We start from the raw sequence: 18,243 nt of genomic DNA, 5'->3' as shown, positions 1-18,243 counted from the left end.
AGTGATTTTGCGTTGGTTTATCAGAAAGCTTTTTTTTATTCCTACCTATTCTGATCTATGACTTGTTAACTTGAGTGTCATCTGGAAAATATTACACAGGGGCCGATTTCTCCCAAACCCTAGCTGTTATTTATTTTGACACCCCCTCCCCTATATAGTCTCCCTCCCTCCCAAAGACATTACTCATGCTATGGTACAGGGGATCTAAGGGCCACCGACAAAAGTGGAAATTCCTCCTACAATAAAAATTGGGGGGAAAAAAATTAGGGAAAAAATAGATTGAAGGAGTAAAGTATATAATTTTTTACTCATTCTCAGGGTGTGGGTGTCACTGGCAAGGCTGGCATTTATTGCCCATCCCTAGTTGCCCTGAGGACATTAAGAGTCAACCATGTAATGTGGGACTGGGGTCGTACAGGCCAGACTGGGTAAGGACGGCAGGTTCCCTTCCCCGAACAATATTAGTGAACCAGTTGGGTTTTGACACCAATCCAGCAGCTTTTCATTGTCATTTTATCTGGTGCCAGATTACAAATGACCAGATTTAAATGACCAGAGCTTAGGGCCTAGACAGCTGAAGGCACGGCCGCCAATGATGGAGTGATGAAAATCAGGGTGCGCAAGAGGCCAGAGACACACCCTGAGACAGACACTGAGGTAGGCTGCAGGAGCTTGAGGAAGGAGAGAATCTCCGAAAGCTTGTGAATTTAAAATAAAATTGCTGGACTATAACTTGGTGTTGTAAAATTGTTTACAGATTTAAATGGTTCAGTTGTCCCATGGTATGATTTGAACTCACAACCTCTGGATTGCTAGTCCAGTACCATAAGCGACGAGGTACAGTACCCATGTAATGTGTGGCGATCTCTATTTCTTTAAACAAATTAACTCAAGCTCCTGCAGCCTACCTCAGTGTCTGTCTCAGGGTGTGTCTCTGGCCTCTTGCGCACCCTGATTTTCATCACTCCATCATTGGCGGCCGTGCCTTCAGCTGTCTAGGCCCTAAGCTCTGGAATTCCCTCCCTAAACCTCTCCGCATCTCTACCTCTCCTTTAAGATGCTCCTTGAAACCTACCTCTTTGACCAACCTGTCCAATATCTCCTTATGTGGCTCAGTGTCAAATTTTGTCTGATAGCTCTCCAGTGAAGCACCTTGGGATGTTTTAGTACATTAAAGAGGCCATATAAATGCAAGTTGTTTGTTTGTTGTTGTTGTTGTTGCACTGCTCTGATTGGAACATGACTGTGATTCCCTCCTCCCCTGTGGAGTTACTGAAATAGGACACTGTAGCCCAGAAGTTGCACTGGTGGGGCAGGGAGGGTGGGATTTCAGACCAGTTCCTGAGCCTCTGTTTACCGCAAATCACAATAGGGAGGACAAGTGGGACAAAGAGAGGCTTTGTGCCTCCTGTCCGTCTCGGTCTCCCCATGTAGGAGGAGTTATGCTAATGAGCCCCATGCAGTAATTCATGCTGTTTGGGTGAGTGGGAACCCCAGTGCTTCTTGTGCCAATATAAAAAGGTCCGACGTTGCTAAGGCAACGAGTGGGAAGGGGGAGGGGGGTTAAAAATTAAGAGGCTACCTTGCTTAGCATGATCGATTGCACCAGGCATGGCAGGAAATTTTTTATGCTATATTACGACAGGAACCACCGCCATTTTCCCTCCCCCACCCAAGGAAGGCCTAATAACACCTGATGCTGCCAAAACATGCAAATGAGTCTGATCTTGGAAAATCTCCTTGAGTCAGCACCAATCAGGATGGGTGAGCCAGGTCGGAAAATCCAGCCCCTTGAATATCTTCTCTTATCTACAGGTCTTCTAATCCATTTGATTGCCAACTGAATTCCTGATTGAACAGCAAGGGGAATTCTGTTATTGCCGATCTTCTTGTTCAGCATTTCTATGGTAACAATTCTGTACTTATTGGAAAAGAGAAGCTATTCCAGCTATTGAGTTTGAAAGACTGAAAGTTCTCAATTTGTTATCAAATCTTGACCAACACTCAGTCGGATTTCCTACTCACCCAGAGCAGATCCTGACCAAATACTCCCTGGGGTAAATGCAGGGATTCCACGTTCCCAGCAGGGAGCTGTGCTCAAAGCGAGGAGGGTTGGAGATTGGGCTATTACACTGACTTTCTGAACCACTGGAATTGGAGGGGTGCTGAACTTACTTTTATATTTCTAATACAGAATCCTTTACACGGACACTTTTATTTGTATATCATAGATGGCACAAATGAAGGTGAGGAGGGGTGATTTTCCTGTATGTCAAATCTGAAATTGCATAAAATCCCCCCTTCCCCTCAGAGTTCTTCAGACCTTCAAAGACCACTTGCTGTTTTATAAAGACCTGCTCTGTTGGCATTGGCTCGGCATCCCAAAGAGATCTCATCCTCTTTAGAAAAATCCTTAAACGGCATTCCAATGGGATAGTGGGTAAATGCACAATGTGTTGCAGCACATCGGTCCCAAGTTCAATCCTTGGCCTGTTAGTTGGCCTCCACCATAGTTTCAGATGAGTGCTGCAATTGATCTCAGTGGGATTGGGAGCAGGAAAAGAAATCAGTCAGGGCCCTCACTTCCTATCCAGCAAAGCATGCTGAAAAGTGGGTTTATGTGGACGTCGTTGGGTAAGGATAGGATCGGGCTTGGTTGTAAAGCCTTCCATCAAAAAGCCGTGGGCAATCACTGTCTAGGCTCACACAAAGAATGGCCACTTGAGTGAGGTACTAGAAGGCTGGCAGGGTCCAACAAGCAAATATCCCACCAAGAGCAACTGGGAGGGAAGAGAGAAACATTAATATCCTCAAGCAAGCTGCATTTTTAGAGGACCTTTTGTATTAATATATAACTTTTCAGGATAGTTTAGTTCCACCACCACTCTTTCAGGATATTTGGCCCATGATCTAGATTGACTCTGTTGCTCTGAAACTTTGTGCTAATCATAATGAGGATGTTGTCCTGCTGAATGAAACATTCATCCATTTTGGCCTCCAGTGTCATCAATTACTCCCAAATTACTGAATTCAAAAACCTCGTCCTCATCTACAAATCCCTCCAAACCCTTGCTGCTCCTATCTTTGTGATCTCCTTCAATTCTACTTAGCAGGACTTGTCCTCAATTCTTCTAACTCTGGCCTCCTTTGCATCCGCCCTATTGTCCGCTCTTCAGTTGAATTCCGTCTCAAAACCCTCCCATCTCACTCCCTCTGTTGCCTGCTTCACAACCGACCATGCCTTCAGTCATCTCCCCTAATTCTTCCCCTGGAACTGTTCAGCATCTATTTTTTCATCTTCGTGAAACACCTTGGTCTATTTTGCTACATTAAAGGCACTATATAAATGCAATTTATTGCAGATAAGCCTTCTATTTTTTTGTTTTTTTTAAATTCATTCATGGGACGTGGGCATCGCTGGCAAGGCCAGCATTTATTGCCCATCCCTTGTTCTCAATTTGTCTCCCTTATCCCCTCTTCTGGAGGAACTGACCCTTTGCTGACATTCAATTCCACAGGCCCAGTCATTCACTAGTCAAGTGGCCAATGCAAGTCTGGACGGTGAGTGTTGGCAGACGATCGCAGCAAAGGCCAAATCCTGTCCTCTCCCAACAGTCACGGATTGAATCTATAACCTTCCTGGTCTGTGTGGCTGAGGTACCGACTGAATAAACTCTCTGGGGTTGAAATTTGTCTTGGCTGGTAGTGTAAAATGGGCCGAGGCAATACCACCATCTAAGACAAATTTCTACCCTTCTGAGCCATGGGGAGAGCCCCTAAAACGTGTCTTCCTACTGACCTAAAAACACCTCCTACTGCTGCAGTGTGACAGTTTTATTTCTCACACCATTCTCCCTATGGCTTCTCTCTCCGAGACTGTCAATGAGAATGAATACTAAGCTACGGGCAGTCCTGTGTTGTGAACCCTCACATTCTCCACAGACTGGCATCCCATTAACCTGAGCTACTTTGAATCACAGATGAAAAGGCAATGGGGGTGATTTTAAACGCCAAGAACGGGTGGGTTGGGGGCGGGTGGGAGTTGAAAAGTTTTTTTGGGTCGCAACCCCAAAATTTTCGGACTTTGCATTCCCAGTGGGAAGCCTGTAATTTTCCACGCCGACGTTAAACCAGGAAATAAAGCCGGGTTGCAGTCGCGACCCAAAGAACAACTATTTTCAACTCCCACCCGCTCCCAACCCACCTGTTCTTGGCGTTTAAAATCACCCCCAATGAGTTGGAATAGGAAGTCACCCTCAAACTAAGGTTGCCAACTCTGATTGGGTGTATCCTGGAGGTTTCATCACATGACCTTCCGCCTCGTACCACCCCGCCTCCACACTGTTGCCATTGGTCCATTCTCTGTGCGAACTGCCTTCCCACGCCAATTGGAAAGGGAACAGATTCTTTGTTACCCGATTGGATCAATCTTCACTGTTACGGAAACAGCCTTTTCTCCCCCCATCTCCAATATTTTTATAACTAATAAATGAAAGCATGCAAAGAAAATGAAAGAAACACAATTTTGTTTAATGCCCCTATAATTTTTCACCAGGGTTGTTTGCAGCAGTGTCCTGGAGATTAATCTTCAATTCCTGGAGACTCCAGGACAATCCTGGAGGGTTGGCAACCCTACCTCAAACAGAAACCAAAGCTGAGGGCTTCACCCCGGCAACCATTCCCACTCCAATCTGCTGATTATCAAATAGATTTGTATTCTTGTAACATTTAAAAGCCCAGACGTTGCTACTGGTGATATTAGCAGATGGACATGTAACACATTATTTAAAATAAACAAATCAGTGCCCCCATTAACATAGCAGACAGAGGAACGGCACATGGATGCATTAAGCATTTGTCTACTAAATATCAGCAACACTTCTAGGCTCAAGTGTCAGAACTTAGTCATGGAGATGGAAATTGAAACTAGCCTGTGGCCGATTAATGAAAAGATAGTGTTTGAGCAGTTTGTCTGAACTAGTTCTGAGCACTATGGAGTGTTACATAATCTCTCAAACTGATTTACATAATTTAATGAGGTGCAATGAATAATAAAAATCTGTCTATGATCTGTGCCCCACTCTGGTATGAATATAGTCATTCAGGCCACAACATCAATATTAAAGAGGGTTAGGGTTAGGGTTAAAAGAAAGAATTTCACAACGGAGGATCCTTTTAGAGTGCAGGGAAAATCTCACAATTTAATGCAAAATAACACAGGAGACACAATCTAATTGGGCCGTAGCTAGGGACAAACAGAACCAGTCCAGTCTGAAACAGTTCTCTAATACTGTATTATTGTTCTTACCTTGAACAACTTCTCCTTTGACTCCACTCACTTCCTCCAAATAAAAGGTGTCACTATGGGAACCCGTATGGGTCCCAGCTCTGCCTGCCTTTTTGTTCCAGTCCTACTCAGGTCCCCTCCCTCACCCCTTTTTCCGATACATTGATGACTGTATCAGTGCTGCTTCCTGCTCTCGCCCCAAACTGGAAAATTTCATCAACTTTGCTTCCAATTTCCACCCTTTCCTCGCCTTCACATGATCCACCTCTGACTCTTCCCTTCCCTTCCTCGACTTCTCTATCTCCAGTTCTGGGGATAGGCTGTCAGCCAATATCTATTATAAGCCCACCGACTCCCACAGCTACCTTGCTTACACTTCCTCACACCCCGCTTCCTGTAAGGACTCTATCCCCTTCTCCCAGTTTCTCCGTCTCTGTTGTATGTGTTCTGACGATACCACCTTCCACACCAGTGCTTCCGATATGTCTTCCTTTTTTCTCAACCGAGGAATCCCTTCCACTGTAGTTGACAGGGCCCTCGACCGTGTCCATCCTATTTCACGCACTTCTGTCTTCACCCCTTCCCCACCCTCTTAGTACCAAGACAGGATCCCCCTTGTCCTCATCTTCCACCCCACCAGCCTCCACATTCAACGTATCATCCTCTGCCATTTCCGTTACCTCCAGCGCAATCCCACCACCAAACACATCTTCCCCTCCCCTCCCCTTTCAGCATTCCGCAGGGACCGTTCCCTCCGTGACACCCTGGTCCACTCTTCCATCATCCCCAACACCCACTCTCCTTCCCACGGCATCTTCCCGTGCTAGCGCAGGAGATGCAACACCTGCCCTTTCACCTCCTCCCTTCCCACCGTCCAGGGCCCCAAACACTCCTTCCAGGTGAAACAGCGATTTACTTGTACTTCTTTCAATTTAGTATACTGTATTCACTGCTCACAATGCGGTCTCCCCTACATTGGGGAGATCAAGCACAGATTGGGTGATCGCTTTGCTGAACACCTCCACTCAGTCCGCAATCATGACCCTGTCCTTCTGGTCACTTGTCACATTAATTCCCCGTCCCACTCCCACTCTGACCTCGGCCTCATATGCCGTTCCAGTGAAGCTCAATGAAAGGTCGAGGAACAGCACCTCATCTTTTGTTTAGGCACTTTACAACCTTCTGGACTCAACATTGATTTCAATAACTTCAGATCATAACCACTGCTCCCATTTTATTGGGGGGAGGGCAGCAGGTACAGGTAATGGTTCTGATGTTGCCATTTATAGCTCCTCTAGACCCATCGTTTGTTTCTTTACTTGTCCCATTACCACCCTCCTTGCCTTGCACCATTATCACTCCTGCCCTCCACCCTATCACAGACCTTCCCTTTTGTTTTTTCTCCCCTCCCCCCCCCCGCTTCCCCATGCTCTGTATTTGGTTAAAAACTGTTAAATCTTTAACATCTTCCAGTTCTGACAAAAGGTCGTCGGCCTGAAACGTTAACTCTGTTTCTTTCTCCACAGATGCTGCCTGACTTGCTGAGTATTTCCAGCATTTTCTGTTTTTATTTCTGTATTACATAAGCACAGGAATAAACTCTCACACACACAATGACCTCAAATATGAACAAGGTTTAAATAGTCCATCAGCCAACTCCTACCACATCTGTACAGGCTGGTGTGTTATCGTTTTTCTTTATTATTATTATAATGACAGACAATTTCAAAACAGGCTTTTCAGAATTTTTCATTACATTTATGGAAATTGAGTATTTTAATAACTGCAAGGCAGACTGTAACAATTTGTAATTCCTGGCAACTCATTAGACAGCCTCTCCATAGCAATTTGTAATATTGACATTGTGTTTTAATGAAGTAGCAGCTTTTAAAATAAAAATTGTTGTGTACATTGATGCAGAAGATTGTAATTCTGCTGACAATTTGATTTAGATTCAATGGGTCACACTCAGCAATGACATCCTTGTACCATACTCCTGATTCCAGGCTGGTCACACATAGAAAAGAAACTCGGGTGAGGTGCCTGCAAATTACCAGCAAGGCCTGTGGAATTGTATCTCTCCATAAGTTAGTGCCTGCACTAACTTATGGAGAGGAGGTGAGAAATAATGAGAATATTAAGAAAGTTTTTTTTAAAAAGAGCCTGGTAAGGGACTCCTTGTCTCACTCTTTAGAATACAAACTGTTATATTTATTATGTACACTGTTAAAAAAAGACAGATTCATATAGTGCCTGCATGACCCCAGGAAGTCCCAAAACGCTTTACAGTCAATGATGTACTTTTGAAGTGTAGTCACTGTTGTTATGTAGGAAACGCGGCAGCCAATTTGCGCACAGCAAGGTCCCACAAACAGCAATGTGATAATGACCAGATAATCTGTTTTAGTGATGTTGGTTGAGGGATAAATATTGGCCGGGATATCGGGAGAACTCCCCTGCTCTTCTTCGAATAGTATCATGGGATCTTTTACCTCTACCTGAGAGGGCAGACAGAGCCTCGGTTAAATGTCTTATCTGAAAGACGGCACCTCCAACAGTGCAGCGCTCCCTCGGCACTGCACTGGAGTGTCAGCCTGGATTTTGTGCTGAAGCCTATGGAGTGGGACTTGAACCCACAACCTTCTGACTCAGAGGTGAGAGCACTACCACTGAGCCATGGCTGATATAGCTGGTTACATTATGCACTATAATGTAGCCAGCATGAGTTATTTGATATAATGCATACAGGATTAGCTTTTCGAGATCATATTAGCTCCTCAGTACTGCACTGCAGTGTCAGCCTAGATTACATGCTCAAATCCTGGTGTGGCGCTCGATCCTATAAACTTCTAACTAAGAGATGACAGTGCAACCGGCTGAGCCGAGTTGGCGTTAAAGAGTACATTTTCCGAACGTGCACTCCCGGTGTGGGCCTCACCCAATGGGAGCATATATCGGGAATTTTTCCGATATGCGCTATTGATGAGCACATTTGTAAAATTTACCACGATGGGAGCTTAAATCTGCAGCTGAGAAAATTAGTTTTGAGTTAGCACTGGGGAGGAGCAAAGTAGCTGTGAGTACAGAAGCGGCAGGAGCAGGTGGTGTCTGAGTTATGTTTGGCGTGGTTCTAAAGGTGGCTGCAACTTGACATCCCTGGCATTGAAAGTTCAGAAATAAGTTAACCCTCTGTGGGAGACAGATCTGCACTATCCCAAGGCACTTGATGATTGACAAGCCAGTCTGGTTGACAAATAGAACATGGGGAGGTGGACATGTCACTGGGAGGTAGGATTCTTCCTATTTGGTTCTAGCTGATCCTAACGGTTAGGGTGGTCCTCACCGAACACACAGGAGCACCTTTGTGCTGTTCAGTTGCATGATTTAATTGGTTAAACTCCAGCAGCGCACTTGGGGTTTCAAAGCCTTGACTCTGTGATCCTGTGTAGAAACTATCTGGACTCAATAACTGGGGTGTGTTCCTATGGGGACAGAATGCACAAACAGAAATTCTACCTAAGTAGCTTGGTCCTAAACACGTTGATGGGTTTCTGCACGAGTCCAACACCAATCTGTTCATTAGCCCCTCAAGTACCCATCCTGTACTTCACTTTGTGTCCATGGAACATTGAGGATTTTTCTTTATCCTTGCACTTCAAAGGCTTGCACCATTTTGCTGTCCTTTTTCAATGCCCATGCATCACATCCTTGGAGAACTAGGGGTCGCATCCTAGTTTCCAGTAGGGTTTCCTTTGATCTGCAAGATGTGGCTCTGTCCTTCCAAATTGCATTCAACCTTTCAGCTGTTTTTCTCAGTTCTTAGGGTAGAATTTCTGATCAGCAAAACTCATGTAGGACCGTTTAATGCAGTTCTGTCTGTGCTATTTTTGCAGAGGTGTTCATAGTGAAAATAGTGAGTACAGGAGTGTGGCACGAGCACGTTAAGTACTCTGACATGAACCTCGCCACAATGAGGTTCTAATCTCACCTCTTCTGAATTGGGTTTTGCTGTTACCGGGATCCCAAATAGCAGAATCTGCTGATAGTTTAATTCTCTACTTCTGTTGATCCCCTGCTACATTGCATTGCTTTTGTTTTCTTGGAATTCACTTTCAATCTGTAACAGTGACTGCTATTCATTATAATATACAGAGGGTATACAGAGGCTCTATAAATGCAAGCTGTTGTTGGCTGTAAAGACCCTATTTGAATAAGTGTGGGGCTGTTACAATCCTGTGAAACACAAATCCAAAGTGCAAATAGACCACTATTTAGGATCCAATGGCGCTGAATCAATAATGTCTCTCAGAGAGACCGCAAGCATAGGTGATATAAGAAGGAAGGCCCAGATTTTCCAATCGGGCAGGATCAGTGGTGTTTCAGCCTCTGTACCTACCATCTCCCAGTGCCATGATTCCAGAAGATGTTCAGGCTCTTGTGCAAGTAGCTGGCAGGCTCTTGATAGTATTTCCTGTACCACTGGATTTCCCTCCAGAGGCGGATTGGGAAGATAGCTATAGTGCTTGCTACATTATAGTGGGGCCAGTGGTGACAACTGAAGTCCAAAAATATATTTTTTTAAGTATTTTGTAATTTCCCACTGTGCCTACTGCAACTCTGTCTGAATGCTCCAGGCAATGCAGCCTCTTTAAGTGTTAAACCCACCTCCACTGTCCTTGCAATGCTGGTTGCTACAGTGTTTCTGATGCCCAGTGTTGCCACGGTATTAATGATGGGGTATACATTGAATGTCATATTCCCTTCATTAACCAATCATTTGCAGTCATCACCCATCACTCGCAGCGGAAAATCACGAGGTGTCCGCAGAAGTATAGCAGCCAAAGGAACAGCTTCCTGCCACTTCACCCACCAAATCTTGGAATGTCTAGGCCAAAATGCCACTCTTGTGCAGTAGAGGGCACTCTTCTGAGGGTATGGACCAGGCTCATTGTTTGGGGCAGAGTAAGAGGGAGCTTCACTCCACATCTATGTGCGCTACTCTGACCTCTCAGAGCTCAATCCTGATACTAGGCACAAAATTGTCGTTTACCTTCCTCCCCTAGCTAATTTGTAAAACATGACCAACTGTTCCCAAAATGACGATGACTGCTTCGTACCATACCAGGACCATTCAATACCTGTGCTCTTCAGATAGTCACTGACAGCACCCCACCAGGAATGTCAATATAACCAGCATGTAATTACTAGCTATGTTCCTTACTCGTTTCTTGAACGTTGGAACTACATTTGCCATCCTCCAGTCCTCAGTATTTATGGAGCGTCACTAATTTCCTTCTTTAATTCCTTAAGGATTATCGATGGGATGCATGCCGGCTCTGGTGAATTGTTAAAGCTCCAATTCCAAGACAGCCTCTGCTCTAGGAGCCTGCTTCAAATATTGTGCGCAAAAAAAAATCCCTCACAAACTCTGTGAATTTGTGCTTTCCGCTTCTTCCTTCTGGTCATCCCTGATCTGTCGAAATATTCCATAATTTGTACAGTGCAATGTTCCAATACCCAGATAACTCCAGTCTCCCTGCACACCTAGATTTTAAAATTCTCATCCTTGTTTTCAAATCCCTCCATGGCGTTGCCCCGCCCTGTCTCTGTGACCTCCTCCAGCCCGACAACCCTCCGAGATCTCTGCGGTTCTCCAATTCTGGCCTCTTGTGCATTCCCGATTTTAATCACTCCACCATTGGCGGCCATGCCTGCAGCTGCCTAGGCCCTAAGCTCTGGAATTCCCTCCCTAAACCTCTCCGCCTCTCAACCTCTCCACCCTCGTTTAAGATGCTCCTTAAAACCTATCTCTTTGACCAAGCATTTAGCCACCTGTCCTACGACCTCCTCACGTGGCTCAGTGTCAAATTTTGTTTGATAATGATCCCGTGAAGCGCCTTGGGACGTTATATTACATTAAAGGTGCTGCTTACCTTGTGCTGTTGATCAATCAGGCAGAGCCAATCATTCACCCTCTTGTGTGTGGACACTGACTACCTGGGTCTTCTTTCTGCAGTGTTGCCAAGACAGGAAATTAGATGAACTCAAGATGGAGGGTATGGAGTGTGGCAAAACCAGGACGGCTCAGACTCATTCGAAATCATGTGAAACCAATTCATAGTTTGTTGCAAGGCTGCCTGGAGCTCTGTTAGGGCTGGAAGGCTCATCAAGCACATTCAGCAGCGATTTCCATATAGATTTTCTATCTCTGGTATGTTTCTGTGTAGCTACACAGAATGCAAAGACTGAGTCATTGCAGGTATGGCCAGTCAGGGCAAGTGGAACAAGCTTATAAAGCTTCAGAATTTTTAAATCCACAAACTAAAAGAGAAAATGACTGGCTCGCTCCCGAGAGCCTTAGTAGAGGCCTGTAGCATTGAGTGACAGTGATACCGCTGTACTGACTGCAGCTTGTCTGTGACACTTCTCCACTGTCATCCCGAGGTCAGTTTAGCTGAGACCCTGGGAGCTTTCCACTGAGACAGGCTTGTGCTGTTACCAGGTGGAGCTCAGTTTTTCTTAATAGCCTAATTTATAATCTGAACAGCTCTTGTCTCTGCTTTAGGCTTTGATGAATGAATTCAGCCCAGGCAACAAAGAGGAGCTCCCTGCTCATCGATGCTTTAAGTACTTATCATGCACAAGCTCCTCAAATTAATTTAATGGGATTTTGACAGTCAGTGAAACTGTGTTTGTAAATTAATTAATTGAGATACAGAATGGAACTGAATACATCATCTTCCCTCTCAACAAAGCAAACGTAAAATGACATTGTAAAGATTCATCTTAATATGTACAAAATAATTAATTTATCCTGAAAGATACAATATATCGAACAATGGATCATCTGGAGTTATAGGTTGGGATCTAATCTAGGAGTTCACATGGTTTATATATAGAATAATGGATCTCTGGGATTGATTACAGGTAGAATCTAATCGAGGGGTTGAGATGGTTTATACATAAAATAATGGGTCTCTGGGAGTAAGTTACAGGGTGAGATCTAATCGAGGGATTTAAATGGTTTACATATAGAATAATGGATCCCTGAGAGTGGGTTACAGGCTGGGATCTGATCAAGGGATTTAGCTGGTTTATATATAGAATAATAGATTCCTGGAAATGGGTTACAGGCTGGGATCTGATTGAGGGATTTAGATGGTTTACATATAGAATAATGGATCCATGGCTGTAGGTTACAGGTTGGGATCTAATTGAGGGATACCAAGAATAATTCTCACAAAACTGCTTGTTTCTGTCAAAACTGTCTCTACCTCCATAAAGTGACTTGGAACATTTATGTGCAATGGCGCTGAATAACAAACAGCTGTTCTAATTGCCATATTTTTCAGCTTTGGTAGTGTCCTACACTATAAGCCATGGCCCCTCATCCAGATTTCTCAATTCAAAATGACAGGGAAGATTAAATGAAATTAATGACAAGAACAATATGATTCCCTCATTGATCCCTGCCCCAATGTCAAACTGAGCCAAACAGATCAGCAAAGTCCCAGTTTCTATTCCCATTGGTACTGATAGCCAAGGTAGCGATGGAATCAGTACAATTTGCTTCAGCACCCAGGGCTAGGTGAGCAGGAAGAGCAGACTGGGCTCCCACTCCTGATCACTGGCCAATGAGATTGATGGAAAGTGCAAAGATGTGGGCATCAAGTGAGGAGAGGATGGAGCTCCGCTGACACAGACCCTATCCTGCCCAAATATTTCTTGTCTTGTGACAAGCTCAGCGTGTACGGCCTTGATCTGCAATTAACACCAGTATAAATTTTTCTTATATGTTTTTTAAAAAATTGTTTTTATCTGCTGGACTGTTTCTCATGAGTAATATTCACACACGTGCCCAGACCCGAAAGCATTATTCCTGCTCTTCATTATATGCGGTGGAAGAGAACAAATCTGCTGTCCAATATTTGAATTAGTTGCAACAGCTCACACTGCCATTCTGAGGAATCGCTTCAATGTTGAAATCTGTATGTTTATTTTAAGAATCTGATTAATGGGAGCAGATCCAAGTTCTATTAAACTCAGCTGGGAGTGTTTTTCTCTCCACAATTTGTCACAGTTTACACTGAGGAAGCCCAGCTTCTGTTGTCAAGAAATCATAAACAGATATAACCTCACCTGTCCGTCATTAAAACCAATGCCACATTTCCATCTTATGGATTTTCTATCTTGCGCCTTGCAAACACAAACATGGAGACTGTATTGTTGCTGTGTAAAGTGTTGGCCAGGTCTTATCTGGGGGACCATGAGCAGTACTGGACTCCTAATCATAGCAAGGACATTACTGTCCACCACATTCTGAGAGTCATGCCTAATTTTCTGAGAAGCGACACTTGAGTTAATTTATATTGTGATGTAGCCATGAGATATTTGGATTCCGAGGAGTTAACTCCCAGGCACACACAAGCTATCTGGGATGTTTAATAGTCCATTACTGGAGTGCCAGATGAAACAATTAACCAAATTGTGTTTCACGCATTAGCTTGAGATAATGGGAATCATCTACCACCTCTTAGAGATATTCACACTTGTAATATTAGAATGGCTTCAATTCATTATGCACTGCAGGATGCTAAACATGGGAGGTTCCTCATTTGAGGTGGAATTTTTGATTGGTAGCTTGATGAGCCAATTGGGACAAAGCTGGGGAAGGGCCGAAGTTCAGCTTTTGGCAGTCTCTCTCTGGGACTCGGTCTGTTTGCAGCAGGGTCTCACTTTCTCTCCAACCACAGGAAGGCTGTAAATTAAGGCTTGAATTCATCCAGTCTGACAGATTAGTGCCCACTAGCCTTTCAAGTGAGTTTAGTCTTTTACACAGGGGTGCAGTGGTAAATGTTGTAATTTTTAAGGAGTGAAATGAAATAGATTGAATTTCACTGAATTCTGTTCATTCACATACGACATGCAGAATAAACCAGTTTGTTGGTTTATAATTGGCAACGGCCCGTAAATTGCTCTGAGCGACGAACCAACAGTGCTCGCTGCTGCATAGATTTATACCGACCCACTGACTTACCGCGGTATTTACTGTGGGCACTTCCTCTAATAGGAAGCAGAGAAGATCCCAGCGGAGCCAGGACCCATGGAAGAAGCGAAAGGATCACTCTCTCCCCGCAGCCAATCAGACTGCAGCATTTTGACATGCTGCGAACAGTTTCTGCAAGCTGGATTGTAAAATCCAGGAAATGAAAAGTACAACACTAGAATCATTTGTACAAACAGTTCTAGACAGCAAAAAAAAAGGGTAAGAAATAATTGAATTAAATAAAAGAGACAGAAGGAAAAAGTTTTAAAAGTCTTTAATTTTTTAATTAAAAATTTTTTTTTAATGACAAACTATTAAAATAAGGAGTAATGAGATTCCATGTCTTTGAAACTTAATTTTTAGTTGTTTGGCAGCCATTAAGACTAACTGCTCTGTTAAAACTTAGTTTAGACCTGGTATTTTTAAAACATACCTGTTGTGGCGATATTAGTTACTTTCCAACTGGGCAGAAGAGCAAGTTAGTGCTGGTCTGTTGATTCTGTTGATTGTAGCCAGCGATATCCCTTTAAGGCGGAGCTGACAGGTCGCCAGTGAACCAGAAAGAGCAAGATTTCTGCGTTTGTCAGCGCATATGCGAATACTGGAACTTGCTCTTTCATTTGGCAACTAACAACGCTGAGCGCTGTTGAGTTCACCATTCTTTTTAAAGCAATTTCTGGTCCCTTGTCTCACTAGAGAATTTCTCAGTCTACCTTCATGAAGATAGGAGAAATGCACATGAGATCACAGTATCCAGGACACACAATAAGAGATCTTATTGGTATAGTCGCAGGGTTGTGCTATTGTATAACTAGATATTGGGCAGTAAGGGTAAACTCCTGATCATAGGGAACATGGGGTCAATTTATTGGAGTTTCTGGTGACACTGAAACAAAGAGAATATTACAGACTCAAAATTTGTAACACTGTTGGGAAGGACGCAAGCAGTGGGAACGAAGGTGGTTGTAGGAGTTTAAGTTATGAGGAAAGGATAAGAATAAGAAAGTTGGACTTACTTGGAAAAGAGACTTCCAAATGGCCAAATGGAAGTTTTCAAGATCATTAAAGGGAACTGACCAAAATTGACACAAGCAGATTGTTCATTGTGGTGAAGGATTCAAACACCAGAGCGCACAAGTTAAAAGTTAGTAAGTTAGGACTAAGAAGGGAGGTTGAATGGAGCTTTTACATTGAAAGGGAAATAGGTTTAAGTAAGTAAGTTACCAGAGAAAGACATTAAAGCAGTCTGTGTAAATAGATTAAAGAGACCGTTGGATACTTCACGTGCATCATAACGGATCCTGTCAATTTAACCTAGCCGGTAACATGCTCGCCCGAGTCACAAGGTTTTAGTTTCACGTCCACTGTAGGGCTTGAGTGCAGCAAGATGGAAGTATTCAAGCTTCACTCTGTTTATCAAAGCTTATTGTTGACCCCCAATCCTATATTACCACTAACTTTATGGCACATTCATACTATTCACACTGGCATACACTGAAACTTCAGTGCGTTACTTAGGGAATGTTGCATTGTCAGAGATGCGAATCATCTTCAGATGATTTGCCAAACCCTATCTGTATATCTCCTGATTCTGGTGGACATAAAAGATTATCTGGCTCTTTTTCTCATTAGTTGTTGGTGGAATCTTGCTTTGCATAATACCTATCACATCTGCCTACGTAAGAAGTCATTGCACTTCGAAAGTACTTAATTGGTTGTAACATCCTGAGGATGTGACACGGTGCTATATATATAAATGAAAGTTTCTTTCTTCTAACGATATTAACTGAAACTGATTTTTGTCAGCTAAAATGGGTCTCAGCAAATGTACCAACACAAAGACAGTACTCTCCCCGCTCAGAGAGTACATAACTGTCAGGCAAACCAGGAAGGGCCCGGGTTCAATCCGATTACCATCCGGTGACCCCTGCAGTAAAGCGTATGTAGGTAGACATGGGGTGAGAATAGACTCTGGATCAATTGAGACGCCTGCCACAATCCAGTAGCCTGTCGATACTGTCTAGACACGTACGTGCAGATTAGTTACTTGGGTGACTAATCTGGGAGGACACCGGCAGCGCAGCATGTATGAAGTCAGGAAAGCATCGGAAAAATGAGAGGAATAAATTGCATCACCTGCAGCTTCTTTTAAAGTTATTTGGTGTGACAATGTTGCCCTCTGCTGGACTGGAATATTTAATCAGGAAGAGCAAACTAAATTCCATACTTAGCGTTCCTGCTGTTCAGTATCCAGATACATTTGTTGTTGTGGATTACACAGAGCACATATTCCCCAAAAGATTATGAAATTAAATTCTATATGTATCTCATTCACCCATTAGTCTCTTCCAATGCACACAATGGGAGTAGGTCAGGCAATCCACTCCCAGAACTGCTACAAGTGACCATTAGCTCTGAGTTTTTTTCCTTTCCTCCCATCCCAGAGAAAAATGCAGCCTCTGCTCGCCTCCTTCCTGGGATGGGCTGGATCCAATGCCACCTCACCGTTCTGCTAGACTCGTGATGCAGTCCCTGTCCGACCCAACGTGCCAGTGTGAGATCACATGCTCTGTGCTGTAGGACTGGAGGTCGAGTTTCACTGTTGTAGTTGAACTGGACAATTCAAGCGTGTTAGCTTGGCTCAGTGGTAGTACTCTCGTGTCAGTCAGAAGACTGCGGGTTCCAAGCTCCCTCCAGGACTTCACATCATCTACAACAACAACTCACATCTATAAAGCGCCTTTAACGTAGTAAAACGTCCCAAGGCGCTTATCTAGGTTGACAAGTTCAATACTAAGCGAGTACTGCCTGGTTAGAGATGCTATCTTTTAGACGATGCATTAAATGGAGGATCTGTCTGTCCGTTCAGATAGAATTTAAAAGATTCCTGGCATTATTTGAGGAGCAGAACAAGCACTTTCAACATCACCAAAACCAGATTATCTGATTTGCTGTTTGTGGCTCCTCATTGTCCTCAAACTATCTGTCACGGAAACATTTGGAACATCAAATCAGGTTCTTATTGTAACCCAGCGTGATCACACTTCGGTTTAGACCACGATATTTGTCTGCTCGAAGGGCCCACTCTTGAAATACAGTTCCACAGGCACAGGCTTCCCAATTACCTCACCCTAGCGGCCAGTTTTCATATGTGAGCCCATACAGTGAGCATCAGAAGGCTGTTCAATCATTCACACTGTACCTGACCACGTCCTCAGCTGAAGTGTTAAAAAAGAAATCCACCTTCAGCCCCTCTGTTCTCGCTAACTATTGCCTCATCTCCAAATCCTTTTCCTTCCCAAGGTCCTTGAATATGTTGTCTGTGCCCATCTGTCCCACAATTGAGATTGAATCCCTCTGTTCAGGTTTCTGCCCCTCCCATTACACTGAAACAGTCCTTAAAGTCATGAGTGACATTCTCTGTGACTGGTGCACCCTCTCTCAACCTCTCAGCAGCCTTTGACATGATCGTTAACACCATCCTCCTCCAACGCCTCTGCTCTGTTGTCTGGCTATGTGGGACTGCCTTTACCTAACTGATCGCAGTTATAACATCTCCAGAAATGGTTTCGCTTCCTACCCCTGCATTATCAACCTTTGACGTCCCCCTTGGCTCCCCCCTCCTCCTCGTCTTGTAGCTGCCCTTTGATGGAATCATACGCATGCCAATGACATGCCATGCTGTCCATCACCTCTCTCGACTCCTCCACTGGCTCTGTACTGTCAGGCTGGTTATTCAACATCCAGTCTTAGATGAACCTTAACTTCCTCCATAGGGAAGAATGAAGCCCTCATCTTCAGCCTTTGCCACAAACTCTGTATCCTCAGTATAGACTCCATTCCTCTCACCACCACCAGACTGTTCACAACCTCAGCATCCTGTTTGACCACATATCCACTCCATCACAAA

The sequence above is a fragment of the Heptranchias perlo genome, chromosome 28 (assembly GCF_035084215.1).
Source record: "Heptranchias perlo isolate sHepPer1 chromosome 28, sHepPer1.hap1, whole genome shotgun sequence".
NCBI lineage: Eukaryota > Metazoa > Chordata > Chondrichthyes > Hexanchiformes > Hexanchidae > Heptranchias > Heptranchias perlo.
Note: the sequence above shows the minus strand (reverse complement) of the source record.